Raw genomic sequence first — 13,416 nt, 5'->3', positions numbered from 1 at the left:
GCACTCTTCCCAGGGAGTAAGTCCCGCTGAATACAGTGGGACTTACTCCTGAATAAAAAGGTGCAGGATAACTACATGGCTGCAAAACTCAGGCACATTGCTTCCCTTGAATGGCATGAGGTTTACTTACAAGTAAACGCATGCATAGGACTGAGCTGCACAGAACTGAAGTGGGGGGGGGGCTCCCTGCACTGGCCACCCTTTCTCCTTCTGCTCCCTGTATTATTTTCTTTTCAGCAGATCACAGTAACACAACTGTGAAATGCCACTACTGAAGGCTCCCGCTACTGGCCACCCCTCACCTTCCCGTCTGACTGTATATTCTTTATTGTGCACGACATATTGTGACTAGCTAGCTTGGGACAGATGTACTGCATGGAGGGAAAGTTGCCTCCCTCTACTAGACTCCACTTCCCCAGCCCCAAACTCTCGTTTCTGCAGGAAAGCCTCCTCTTCCTTCACACACACACACACACACACACACTCAGGGGGGAGTGTGGACAGGGATGGGGAACAAGCCTCTCTCATTTGCTGAGCAGGGTTGAGGGGGTTGATGATGTTCAGTTCTACTCCAGTCCCCCGGAATGAGAAGCGCTTTCATGTGACCTGGGAAAGTGGGTTTTTAAGTGCTGTATACTCCGCTTTTCCTGCTTTGTGTGCCCCTGACAGACCAAAGCGATGTCAAGAAAATTCTGATATAACCAGAAAACACTTATCATTCCATTTCCATGTAGATCCCCCCAACGTTATACAGCTCTTCCTGTGCTTAGGTCCTGTAATCATTTTCCACAGCAGCTTTTCTTATGAGCCCCTGCTATCCTCAGCTCCCTATATACTGTGTGCTCCTTTTCCGCAATCCTCATTCTCTTCCTCCTAGTGTTCCCTGGGATTCCTGGGTTTTGTTTCGTTTTTCCAGTTCAGTGCCTACTTTTCTTCAGCCATCTGTCCTCTGGGCTTATTGTCGGCCCTTCAACTTCACTGCCTGCAGGGAGCTCTTCTTACTCAGCTTTCCTGACTGGAGTCTCCCTGCCTAGCTCCTCCTGTCCCTAGCCCGGGGTGGGGATGTATTTTTACAGCCGAATTAAGAACATAAGAAGAGCCATGCTGGATTAGACCAAGGGTCCATCTAATGCTCTATTTCCTCACACAGTGTCCAACCACCTGTGGTATGAGCAAAGGGCTGGATGCGCCTGATCTTGGCTGATCTCGGAAGCTAAGCAGGGTCAGCCCTGGTTAGTACTTGGATGGGAGACCGCCTGGGAATCAGGCTTCCTGCACTGAGCAGGGGGTTGGACCCGATGGTCTTGTATTACCCTTCCAACCCTATCATTCTATGTCTATGTCCTGGTGAAAACCCACAAGTAGGGCATAAGTGCAATAGCACCTTCCTGTTCATGTTCCGCAGCAACTGGTATACAGAGGCATATTGTCTCCGATACTGGAGGCTGCACATAGCCATCATGGCTAATAGCCATTGATAGTCTTATCCCCCATGAGTTGACCTTTCAGTTCTCTCACAAGAACCTGCAGGCTGTTGTTGCAAACTTCTCTCTAAACAGTTAGAATGTTTATACACATTCCATGACATCAGAGCAACTTAGGCAATCTGTGCCTGACACTTGTCTTTACCTTGCTGTCAGCACATCACTGCAAGATCCACTATACTTTTAGACATTCTCTCCAGCTCCAAGAATGACTAAATGGACTGGGCTAGTTCATCAAACTGAAATGTAGAATAATGTAATGAATGTGTTGCTCTGACTTTATCTGCAAGGCAGATACTGCAAACAGAAAGTGCCAACTGCCTGAGTTAATCCAGAAACTTCACATGACTCAGCCAAAAAGAGCCCATCGAGTTGCATTACACATGTGCTCTTAAATATGTGCATGTCACGACTCCACAGGTTGTTCTTTACGCCTAGACATCAAACGCATACATCATGAATATTTGCATTTGCAAAAGATGTTCTCTTTGGGACAATACATTTATTTCCTTGCTTGCAGCAAAGGGGCAAACTATATGTTAGATATAATGTGTGTAACAATGCCGTTGTGGGTATTTTTCCTGAAAAAAAGGGGCTTTGGAGGGTAGAAAAGGTGTGTAACTCTTTTATCATATGCTCTTTCTCCAGTCCAAATTGCCTCCTCAGCCTCTGCAATGTGATCTGTGAGTTAACATGTATCTTGATATCAGTGGGCAAAAGATGCTTGGGGGCGGGGTGATTTGGAGTGGGAAAATGGCAGTCAGGGAAAGGATTAAGCAGCTCCCTTTATTTTTCCTTCCCCCAAAATCACACACATACCCGAAGCTGTTTTTCTTAACAAGAAAAGAGGTGCTGCAGTCTTTCTACACATAGCGATTAAGATACTTCATCATTCCGTGTCAAAGCTCCTTCTCTCCCCCCCCCCCACTTTTCTCACATACAGACACCTACCTTTTTGGCACACTGCATCAGATTTATTGAAGTGTATGAGTGCATGAGAACAGGAGTGCAATTGTACAATCAGCATTTTAGAGAAAGAAATTAAAAATCTCAAACCTGCAATTCCAGGAGCAAAGATAAGTACCAAGGTATCAAAGAACCCAAGAAAACTAAAAGAACATTTTACCACAAGAGTGCTGGTTTACATGCATCGCTAGCAAAGCTAAAGTTAAGCTGTATATTACACAACTAAATTTGACAATATCAGTATATTTACTTAGGGCTGAGGAATGCTGGGAGTTGTAGGACTTTTTTTCTGTCTAAACATGCATAGGATTTGTGCCTTTAGTTACTTGCTTTCTTAAAACCACTGCATTCTGCCATCCAAGGTTCAATGAAGCTCCTAATGGAAAAAAAACCCCTCTCCTCTTTAGTGTTATTTCACAGTCCATGTGCATGGTGCTTTACTAAGTAACAAACAAAAAGGCCAGGCTCTGTCCCAAGTTACTTCCATCTAACATTTTATTTGTATCATATTTATTTTATTTATAATTGATATCCTGCAGACATAAGGTGTCTTATAACAAACAAAAGAAAACAGCATAAGTAAGCATAACAATAAGTTTAAAATATAATTTTATAAAATGAAAAGAATTAAAATACAGAGCAGACAGAACCAATAAACCAACAAATTTTAAAATTATCTAAATTGTAATTTAAAAAGGAGGCACGGAAGGACAGGAAGAAGACATGGGGATTATAATTCAGGAGGTATATGTGTTCTGTTCAATTCCATGTACTGAGGTTTTATTTCAGTAGGAAACAATATCCATAATAATAAAACAACATACATTAAATATATATATATATATATATATATATATATATATATATTTAATGTATGTTGTTTTATTATTATGGATATTGTTTCCTACTGAAATAAAACCTCAGTACATGGAATTGAACAGAACACATATACCTCCTGAATTATAATATATATAATTATATATATAGGCATTTGAGAACTGTAGATATACCCTTGTTTTATGAAATCCCATCTGCTTTGAGAGTTTGAGAGACTGAACTGAAATAGATGAGTAGGTGGGAGCCAAAGCAAATAAAAGACAATGGGTTGGCTTTAATCCAAAATGGAGGGCATTCCTCACACTGAGGGATACCTGAAAAGTGTGGTTTAAAGGGCTAGCCATGCCACTGGGCAAAGTGAGGCAGCTGCCTCGGGAAGCTGATTGGGTTTCATGAAACAGCAGCATATGGTTAGATATTTAATTTATTATTGTTGTTGTTTTACTTCAAGGGACAGGGAAAAGTGCTTGTAGGACTTTCTCCCCCAGGTGCCAAAATAAGGCGTGAACAGCCTTGGGTGGTCTGCACCTTCAATCGTGGGGAAGGAGGCATTTGTTAATCTACCTCAGGCAGCAAAATGTCTTGGGCTGGCCCTGCTGGTATCAACTAAACTGAAGTGAAGCAAGTTTACAAGCAATATCCCTTGGCAAGCAGGTTGTCCTTCCACCATCTTCTGGAGAAAAGCTCTTGCTCTCCTTTGGAAGTTTTGCTATTGGTTCTGGGTTCCGAATCATAGAATAGTAGGGTTGGAAGGGGCCTACAAGGCCATCGAGTTCAACCCCCTGAACAATGCAGGAATCCAAGTCAGAGCATCCCTGACAGATGGCTGTCCAGCCTCGTCTTGAATGCCTCCAGTGTGGGAGAGCCCACTACCTCCCCAGGTAATTGGTTCCATTGTTGTATCGCTCTAACAGTCAGGAAGCTTTTCCTGATGTTCAGCTGGAATCTGGCTTTCAGTAACTTGAGCCCATGATTCTGTGTCCTGCACTCTGGCATGATCGAGAAGAGATCCTGGCCTTCTTCTCTGTGACAACCTTTCAAGTACTTGAAGAGTGCTATCATATCTCCCCTCAGTCTTCTCTTCTCAAGGATAAACATGTCCAGATCTTTCAGTCTCTCTTCAGAGGGCTTTGTTTCCAGTCCCCTGATCATCTTCACTGCCCTCCTCTGAACCCTCTCCAGTTTGTCTGCATCCTTCTTCAAGTGCACTGCCCAGAACTGGACACAGTACTCCAGATGAGGCCTAACCAATGCTGAGTAGAGGGGAACTAGTACTTCCCGGGATTTGGGAGCTATGCTTCAATTAATGCAGCCCCAAATAGCATTTGCCTTTTTTGCAGCCATATCACATTGTTGGCTCATATTCAGCTTGCAATGGACAACAATTCCAAGATCCCTCTCGCTTGTAGTGTTGTTGAGCCGCGTATCCCCCATCTTGTAACTGTGCATTTGGTTTCTTTTTCCTAGGTGCACAACTTGGCATTTATCCCTATTAAATATCATTCTGTTGTTTTCAGCCCAATGCTCTAGTCTATCAAGATCACTTTGAATTAATACAAATGTTGAAGAGCACCGGGCCCAGGCCTGAGCCCTGCGGTACCCCGCTCATTACCTCTCCCCAGTTTGAGAAGATCCCATTGATAAGCACTCTTTGAGTCCGATTCTGTAGCCAACTGTGGATCCACCGGATCATTGTTTCATCTAGCCCACTTGGAGCTAATTTGCTCATGAGGATATCATGGGGCACTTTGTCAAAAGCTTTGCTGAAGTCGAGATATATTATGTCTACAGCATTCCCACAGACTATAAGGGAGGTTACCTGACCAAAAAATGAGATCAGATTCATCTGGCAGGATTTGTACTTGACAAATCCATGTTGGCTTCGAGTAATCATTGCAATGTTTTCAAGGTGCTTAAAGATGGATTGCTTTATTATCTGCTCCAGAATTTTCCCAGGGATTGATGTCAGACTGACTGGTCTGTAGTTCCCAGGTTCCTCTTTTTTACCCTTTTTGAAGATAGGGACAACATTAGCCCTCCTCCAGTCATCTGGCACTTTCTCCGTCCTCCATGATTTCTCAAAGACAATAGACAGTGGTTCTGAGAGTTCTTCTGCCAGTTCCTTTAGTACTCTAGGATGCAGTTCATCTGGCCCTGGAGATCTGAATTCATTCAAAGTAATTAGGTGTTCCTTGACCATATGGCTATCGATCTCAAGCTGCAATCCTACCCCTTCAGCCTGTACCACGCCTTTGCCAGGGAGGTCATAGTCCCTCTTTTGGGAGAAGACTGAGCTAAAGTAGGAATTGAGCACCTCTGCCTTTTCTTTGTCATCTGTTATCATTTTGCCATCCTTATTTGATAGCTGAACCACCATTTCTTTCCTCTTTCTTTTACTATGCACATAGCTGAAGAAAGCTTTTTTGTTGCTTTTAGCATCCCTTGCTAACCTCAGCTCATTATCAGCTTTAGCCTTCCTGACGCCATCCCTGCAATTCTGTGCTACCTGCCTGTACTCTTCCTTTGTTGCTTGGCCTTCTTTCCACTTCCGATATGGGTCCTTTTTTGTTTTCAGGTCATCTCTAAGCTTTTTGTGAAGCCACATTGGCTTTTCTGTTGTCTTCCTCCTTTTCTCATTTTCTCCTTGTTGGAATTGTTTGTAATTGTGCCTTGAGAATTTCCTTTTTTAAAAACTCCCACCCATCTTGGACTGCTTTTCTCATAAGAGTCGCTTGCCATGGGACCTTAATTATCATTGTTATGAGTTTATTAAAATCAGCTTTCCTAAAATCCAGGGTACGTGTTTGACTACACTCGGCTTTTGCTTCCCTTAGAATCAAGAACTCAAGTATAACATGGTCGCTTTCCCACAGAGTTCCTGTAACTGTTACTTTACCCACTAATTCATCTGTGTTGGTTAGGAGCAAGTCAAGGATAGCCAATCCTCTAGTTCCTTCCTCTACTTTCTGTAGGAGGAAGTTATCCGCCACACAAGTTAGGAATTTCCTGGAGGGGCCATGTTTTGCAGAATTTGTCTCCCAACAAATATCGGGGAAATTGAAGTCCCCCATTACTACTGCATCATGCTTCCTTGAAACATTGGCTATTTGCTTTTCAAAAGTTTCATCCTCATCTTCTCCTTGATTGGGTGGCCAGTAGTAGACTCCGACCACCAGGTTCCTTTTATTCTTTGCTCCATTTCTTTTGATCCAGATGCTCTCGATGGGGCTACCAAGCTCATCCTCCTGTATTTCTGGCAGAGATATGTATTTTTCACATACAGTACAACCCCAACTCCCTTTCTTTTCCTCCTGTTCTTTTTGAACAAATTATATCCTTCAGTTGCTGTATTCCAGTCATGAGAATCATCCCACCAAGTCTCGGTTACACCTATCAAGTCATAATTTCCCTCTTGTATTAAGAGTTCAAGTTGGTTCTGTTTGTTTCCCATACTCTGGGCATTAGTATATAGACATCGAAGACCATGTGCTTCATAGTCTGGCTTTCTTCCTACATGTTTCTGAAGACTATTCAGAAATCAACACTCTCAACAGGCTATTTGTGTTGCAAACAGAATCCAGTGCCCTCTTACTCTATTTTTAACTTATAAGTGTTTGTTTATATACATGTATATTTTAACCCTTAAGCAAAGCATTCTTGGCAAAATAAGGGACTCTCTGAACATTAGGAATTGTGCTCTGACTGGCTGAGCTTTCCAGAAGTAGTGGGGGACAACTAACCTCTGCCCCACCCATAATAATCAGCCCTCCCCTTTCCTTCTTGAGTGGGGAAAACTTTCTCAGAGAGCTCTGGTTTCACAACGGGCATCACAGTCGCACACTTTAAAGGGAAGCTTGGTAGTTCCTAGTTCTTTGGAGAGGACTTGGTAATTCGCACTTGTCTCCTGACAACTGGAAAGAGTGGTCGGAGTAGCAAGACTGCAGGGAACAAGTTGAACATGGAGGAAGGCTGAGAAAAGGGGGTGGGGTGGGTGGAATTTATAAAATGTTCCATTTTCTAAAAGGTGATTAAGAAAGGGGTGAGCAAGACAAAGCCTGAGGAGAAGAGTGTGAAAAAACGTACATGAAGGGAAGGAGAAAAGAGAAAGAAGCCAAAAGAAAGAAGGAAGATGATTAAAAGTAGAGAGTAGAGAGTACTAAGACTTCATAATGAATAACAAGAAGGAGTAATTTCAAGAAACAAGAAGAAACTTGGGTGAGTAAAATTGCCATTTAGGCATAATAATTACAAATGAAAAATCCAGTTAGAGGGAGAGGTGAAAGCTAAAGATGCAGCCCTCCAGTCTTGAGCCAAAGAAATGAATACTCCTAGGAAATTATGTGGCAAACTGCCAGGGCTTGAGACAATAAGAATTTGGAACTGGCTTTCTTTAATTTGATTTGATTTAAATTCAGCCAAATTAAGAACCATGAGCAACCTGGATGTGTAATGGGGGGCCCTTCTTAGCCAAGATTCTGGTTTGTATCAAAATCACTGGAGCCAGAGATAGGCTAGAAGGGCACAATCCTAAGACTAAGCAGTCTTAGGGAGCACATTTAGGGCAAAACATGACATGTACTGGGTGACAAAAATCAGCTCAGGTGTGTGTTTTTTCCCTGGAGGACATTTTTTGTATATTTTGGGGTGTTATTCCTTGACCAATGATGTCCTTCTCATGTGAAAAATGAGTACAAGCAGTTCCCTATCAAAGGAACTTTGCCCTTATCCATTTTTATGATCCCACAAGCAGTAACCTAGTGTTGTATTCCTTTTTCTTTCTTTCTTTTTGTCTGTGCTTTCCGGTGGATTAAATTTTTGAATAGAAGGTTGATATCCAATCACTGCAGAAAGCTAGAACCACCAAAGATACCCCATATATAAGTGGATTTTTGCTGCTGTTGAATATTTTGTCTGGGCATTTTAGTTTTTTGTTTTGAGCATTACCATTTTGGGAAAGGTTGCCTTTTATTTTGCTTCTTGCACAGTATTGACATGGACAGCACAATCCTGTACATTGCTGCTCAGAAGCAAGTCTCTTTAAGTTCAATGGTGCTTAAACCCAGGTAAGTGGGTATGGGAGTTACTTCTGAGTAGAAATGTATAGGATTCCATTGCTAAATAATCTGGTCATGATGAGGATATTCTGGTGGTGGTGGTGGTGATGTTTGCCTTCATACACCTCTATTCTTAGGAAAAGCCATGAACAATCCCTCATGACTTGGAAGATGGAACCAGAACTTTCTTCTGTTTCCAAGATGTAGGCTAGCCTTAACCTGTAGAAACCAACCATCTGATCCAAGTCTTATTTACTTGAAAATAAGCTTCACCTTATTAAATGAGACTTGGAAAAAAGTGTGCCTAGGATTGCAGCCCAAGACTTTTTATGACAGGGGGCAGGTTAGCAGGTGTAGCTAAAAGAAGTTGAAAAGGAAGTTGAAAGGGGAAGTCAAGAGGGTTAAATCCCTTCAAACTGCTTGGTGGTTACTCAAAACCACAATAACAGAAGCTCACCTAGAATGTATACCACAGGTTAGGGAAGGTAGCACCAAGTCCAAGAGGTCACCAGCATGGTTAATGAGCAGTGTCAAGGAAGCTATTAGAGAAAAGAAAGGTTCCTTCAGAAAATGGAAGTCTTGCCCAAATGAGGAAAACAAAAGGGAGCACAAGTTTGCACAAAGGAGATGCAAGCAGGCACTAAGAGATGCAAAAAGCATTTTAAGGAGCATATCACTAACAATGTCAAGGCCAACAATAAAAAATTATTTAAATATATCAGAAGCAGGAAACCAGCTAGGGAGGCAGTTGGACTGTTAGATGATAATGGAGTTAAAGGAGTACTGAAGGAGGATAAGGAGACTGTGGAGAAGCTGAATCAATTCTTTTCATCTGTCTTCACTGCAGAAGATACTGGACAGATACCTGTGCTTGAACATATGTTTTCAGGAAGGGAGTGTGAGGAACAAAGGCAAATAGTGGTGACACAAAATGAAGAACCTTATTGACAAATAGAAAGTTAATAAAACATTGGGCCTAGATGGTATTCATCCTAGAGTTCTTAAAGAACTAAAATATGAAATTGCTGATCTTCTAACAAAAATATGTAACATGTCCCTAAAGTCAGCCTCTGTACCAGAGGACTGGAGAATGACCAATGTAACTTCAATTTTTAAAAACAGATCCAGGGGGGATGTGGGAAATTACAGACCTGTTAGCTTAACATCTGCTCCAGGTAAATTGGCTGAAAGCATTATTAAATATAAAATTAGCATATAGAAGGACAAGCCCTGCTGTAAAATAATCAACATGGCTTCCGCAAAAGTCCTCTTATGGATTAGTAACTGGTTAAAGAACAGAAAACAGAGTGTAGGAATAAATGATAAATTCTCTCAGTGGAGGGATGTAAACAGTGGGGTTCCACAGGGATCTGTATTGGCACCAATGCTTTTCAACTTACTCATAAAATATCTGGAACTAGGAGTGAGAGGTGAAATGGCCAAGTTTGCTGATGGCACCAAATTATTTATGGTGGTTAAAACAAAACAGGATTGCAAAGAGCTCCAAAAGGATCTCTCCAAACTGGGAGAATGAGCATCAAAATGACAAATGCAGTTCAATATAAGCAAATGTAAAGTGATGCATGTTGAGGCAAAAAATCCCAACTTCAAGTATAAGCTGATGGGATCTGAGCTAGCAGTGACTGACCAAGAAAGAGATCTTGCGGTTGTGATGGGCAGCTCAATGAAAATGTCAACCCAGTGTGTGGTGGCTGTGAAAAAGGCAAATTCCATGTTGGGTATAAGTAGGAAAGGAGTTGAAAATAAAACTGCCAATGTCATATTCCCCTTATAGAAGTCTATGGAGCAACCACACTATACACCGTGTATAGTTCTGGTCACCGCACCTAAAGAAAGGATACTGTTGAGTTGGAAAAAGTGTAGAAAAGGGCAACTAAAATGATCAAGGGGCTGTAGCAACTCCCCTATGAGGAAAGGTTACAACAGCTGGAATTGTTTAGCTTAGAAAAAAGGTGAGTAAAGGGGGACATGATAGAGGTATGGAGCAAGTGGATAGGAAGACATTTTTCTCACCCGCTCATAATACTAGAACCTGGGGTCATCCCATGAAGCTGATTGGCAGGAGATTCAGGACAGATGAAAGGAAGGACTTCTTCACACAGAGCATAGTTCAGCTATGGAATCTGCTACCATGACATGTAGTGACGGCCACCAATTTGGATGGAACATACGGCTATCGATGGCTACTAGTCCTGATGGCTATATGCTACCTCCACTAGCAGAGGCAGTATGCCTATGTACACCAGTTCCTGGGGAACATGGGTGGGAGGGTGCTGTTGCACTCATGTCCTGCTTGTGGGTTTCCCATGGGCAGCTGGTTGGCTACTGTGGTAACAGATGCTGCACTAGATGGACCCTTTGTCTGATCCAGCATGGCTCTGCTTACGTTCTTAAGTGTGTTCTTTACTTCACTTACCCAATGCTGGAGGTGCAGTCAGAAGTCTTACACAGCAGAATTGTCTGCAAGCCATAAAAAAGAAGGTAGCAAATGTAGAGGCCACAGAAACTGCCATCACTAGCGTGGCTTTTGGACCAAACTGGAGAAAATTGACAGAACATGAAGTAGGGTTACACTGTTATTCTTACGAAGAGCATAATAATAGAGGAGCCTTCCCCAACCTAGTGCTGCTTTGGACCGCAACTTCCAGCATTCCTGACCATTGGCCATGCTGGCTGGGAATGGTGGAAGTTGCAGTTCAACACATCTAGAGGGCACCAGGCTGAGGGAGACTGTAATAGAGACAAGCTGAGCAAATACAGTTAATTTTGTAATTAGTCAGAATTCACCTGAACCACTTCTGTTGAATTCCCACTTTTCTGGGTTGGAATCCCTTAATATTTCTGCCAATACCATTCATGAAGGATGATGTCATGTTGCATGTATGGCATAGAATAAGAGATTTGGTTGGGCACTCTATATATGTGAGATATTAGCCCGACCCTCCTTAATACACATATTTGTATACATTTCCACATGCACGCAAGTGTGTGGAGGCTTTGAGGCTGGGTTTGTACATAGCAGGAGTGCAGAACCTCAGGCCCAGGGGCCAACTTCGGCCCTCCAGGATTCCCCAGATGGTCACCCCCCAATTCTCCTGGGCCCAGCTCCCTACAACTGATTGTTTGGTGGTCTCCCAGCTTCTGTGCAGTTTTTCCCCATTCTAAAAGGTTAAAATGCCCCCCCTGAGGCAGTAAGAGCTTTAAGCTAAAATATGCTGGTACTTTTGGCTCCGTCCTTTAGCCTTTGGCCACACGCTTTTTGCCTTTGGCTCCACCCTTTTTCCTTTGGCCCCACCCCGTTTTGCCTTTGGCCTTGCCTGCCCCTGGAATGCAGCCTCCGAGAGCCTCTCCAAACTCAAATTCAGCCTTCAGGTCGAAAGACGTTCAGAACCCCTGTAATACCCCTTCCGCACAACAATTTCTTTGGACACTAGGGTGAGCCCATGCCACCACTACCACTTGTGTTCTCAGCAGTGTCTTTGTTGGAATGTGTGTGATTTCATTCACATTGACAGACCAAGGCTGTGTTTCCACCAGCGATATACTTCAACCTGCCTGCGCCGTGGGGTCTCCGTAGTTCCATGACATCGAGGCCATTCAGCCCCAGTGTCACATTTTATCACTGAAAAACCACTTCTTCTGAGACTGCTTATAGTCCGACTTTTCCAGCTTACCTCAGCTCCATTACTGACCTATTTCCACAATCGGACTGGGTCCAGTATCATAGTCCTGCCCATGGGGCATGCAGCCAGCCTTTGTGGGTGTGTCACTCTGACCTCAGTGACCCAACCCTTTCCCTCCCTGTTTTCCAGAAGTTTCTTCACCGTTTTGGAGCAGGATGATGAGGGTCCAACTTTTCAAACATCATTGAAAATAAGCACTAGAACACAGCCCATGACCCCAGAGAAGGGGTGTTTTCTCCCATTGTGCTGAATGAGGCTTGCCCTCTCAATGACCACAGAAATAACAGAGAAGCCCCTCAACTGACACAGCCCATATCAAAGCCCAATTCCTTAAATGAGATTAAGCACAATCTCAGGGCTTCAGGTCCATTGCCTTAGGACGTAACTCCTTCATAGCTTCCCTACAGAGATCCTGCGTGTTAAAATGGGGGCTGGTTTCGGTCTCTTTCCCACAACTAACCCATTAGTGCCTCCTCAGAAGTAACTCCCATTGCTGTGGATGAGGCTGAGATTCCCCCCCCCCCAATTGAAATGGCACACATTAAAGCCCAATGGCTTAAATGTGTTTAAGTGACCAAGCGAGGCTCCAATGAATTGCCTTAGGAAGAAAGTACTTCGCAGCTTTGTTATAGCTATCCTGCAGGTTACAATGGGGGCTGGTTTCTGTCTTTGTCTTTACTACTCTCTTTCCCACAACAAACCCATTAGAGTCTCCTCAGAAGTAACTCCCATTGTGTTGAATGAGGCTTGCCTTTGATTGCCTACATCAGAACTTAACAGAGATTCCCCCTCAATTGAAATGGCACACTTTTAAGCCCAATTCCTTAAATGTGATTAAGCGTGATCTCGAGGCTTCGGTCCATTGCCTTAGGACGTAACTCCTTCACAGCTTCCAAATAGAGATCCTGTGCATTAAAATGGGGGCTGGTTTCGCTCTCTTTCCCACAACAAACCCATTACTGTCTTATCAGAAGTAACTCGCAATGTGGTCATTGAGGTCCTCTGGGTTAAAATGGGGGCTGGTTTCCCTCTTTGTGTTCTCCTCCCCTGCTTTCCCTGCACAAGCATATGTGTGTCAACTTGGAAGTAACTCCCATTGTGCTCAATGAGGCTTGCTCCTGAAATGCAGGTACATCTGGACTTTCAGGGGAAAGGACAAAGGGTGGGGGGAGAGAAGGGGAAGCCTTTTTAAAAAATCCCATACTCTTCCATTAGCTTCTCCTTCTGTTGTCCTGGAAACATGGCCCAGGAGGCGGGAACACTGAAGTTGTGTGAAGGAGAGGGGGAGAAGATCCTGGAGGGAGCAGTCAGGCAGAGATGAAAACATGCACACATAAGCACCCATTTTAGGGGCAAGAAAGAAAGTTTAAA

Source organism: Heloderma suspectum, chromosome 3 (genome assembly GCF_057233095.1).
Source record: "Heloderma suspectum isolate Gila_16-S chromosome 3, 16-S_ref, whole genome shotgun sequence".
Taxonomy (NCBI): Eukaryota; Metazoa; Chordata; class Lepidosauria; order Squamata; family Helodermatidae; genus Heloderma; species Heloderma suspectum.
This window is presented reverse-complemented; position numbering follows the sequence as displayed.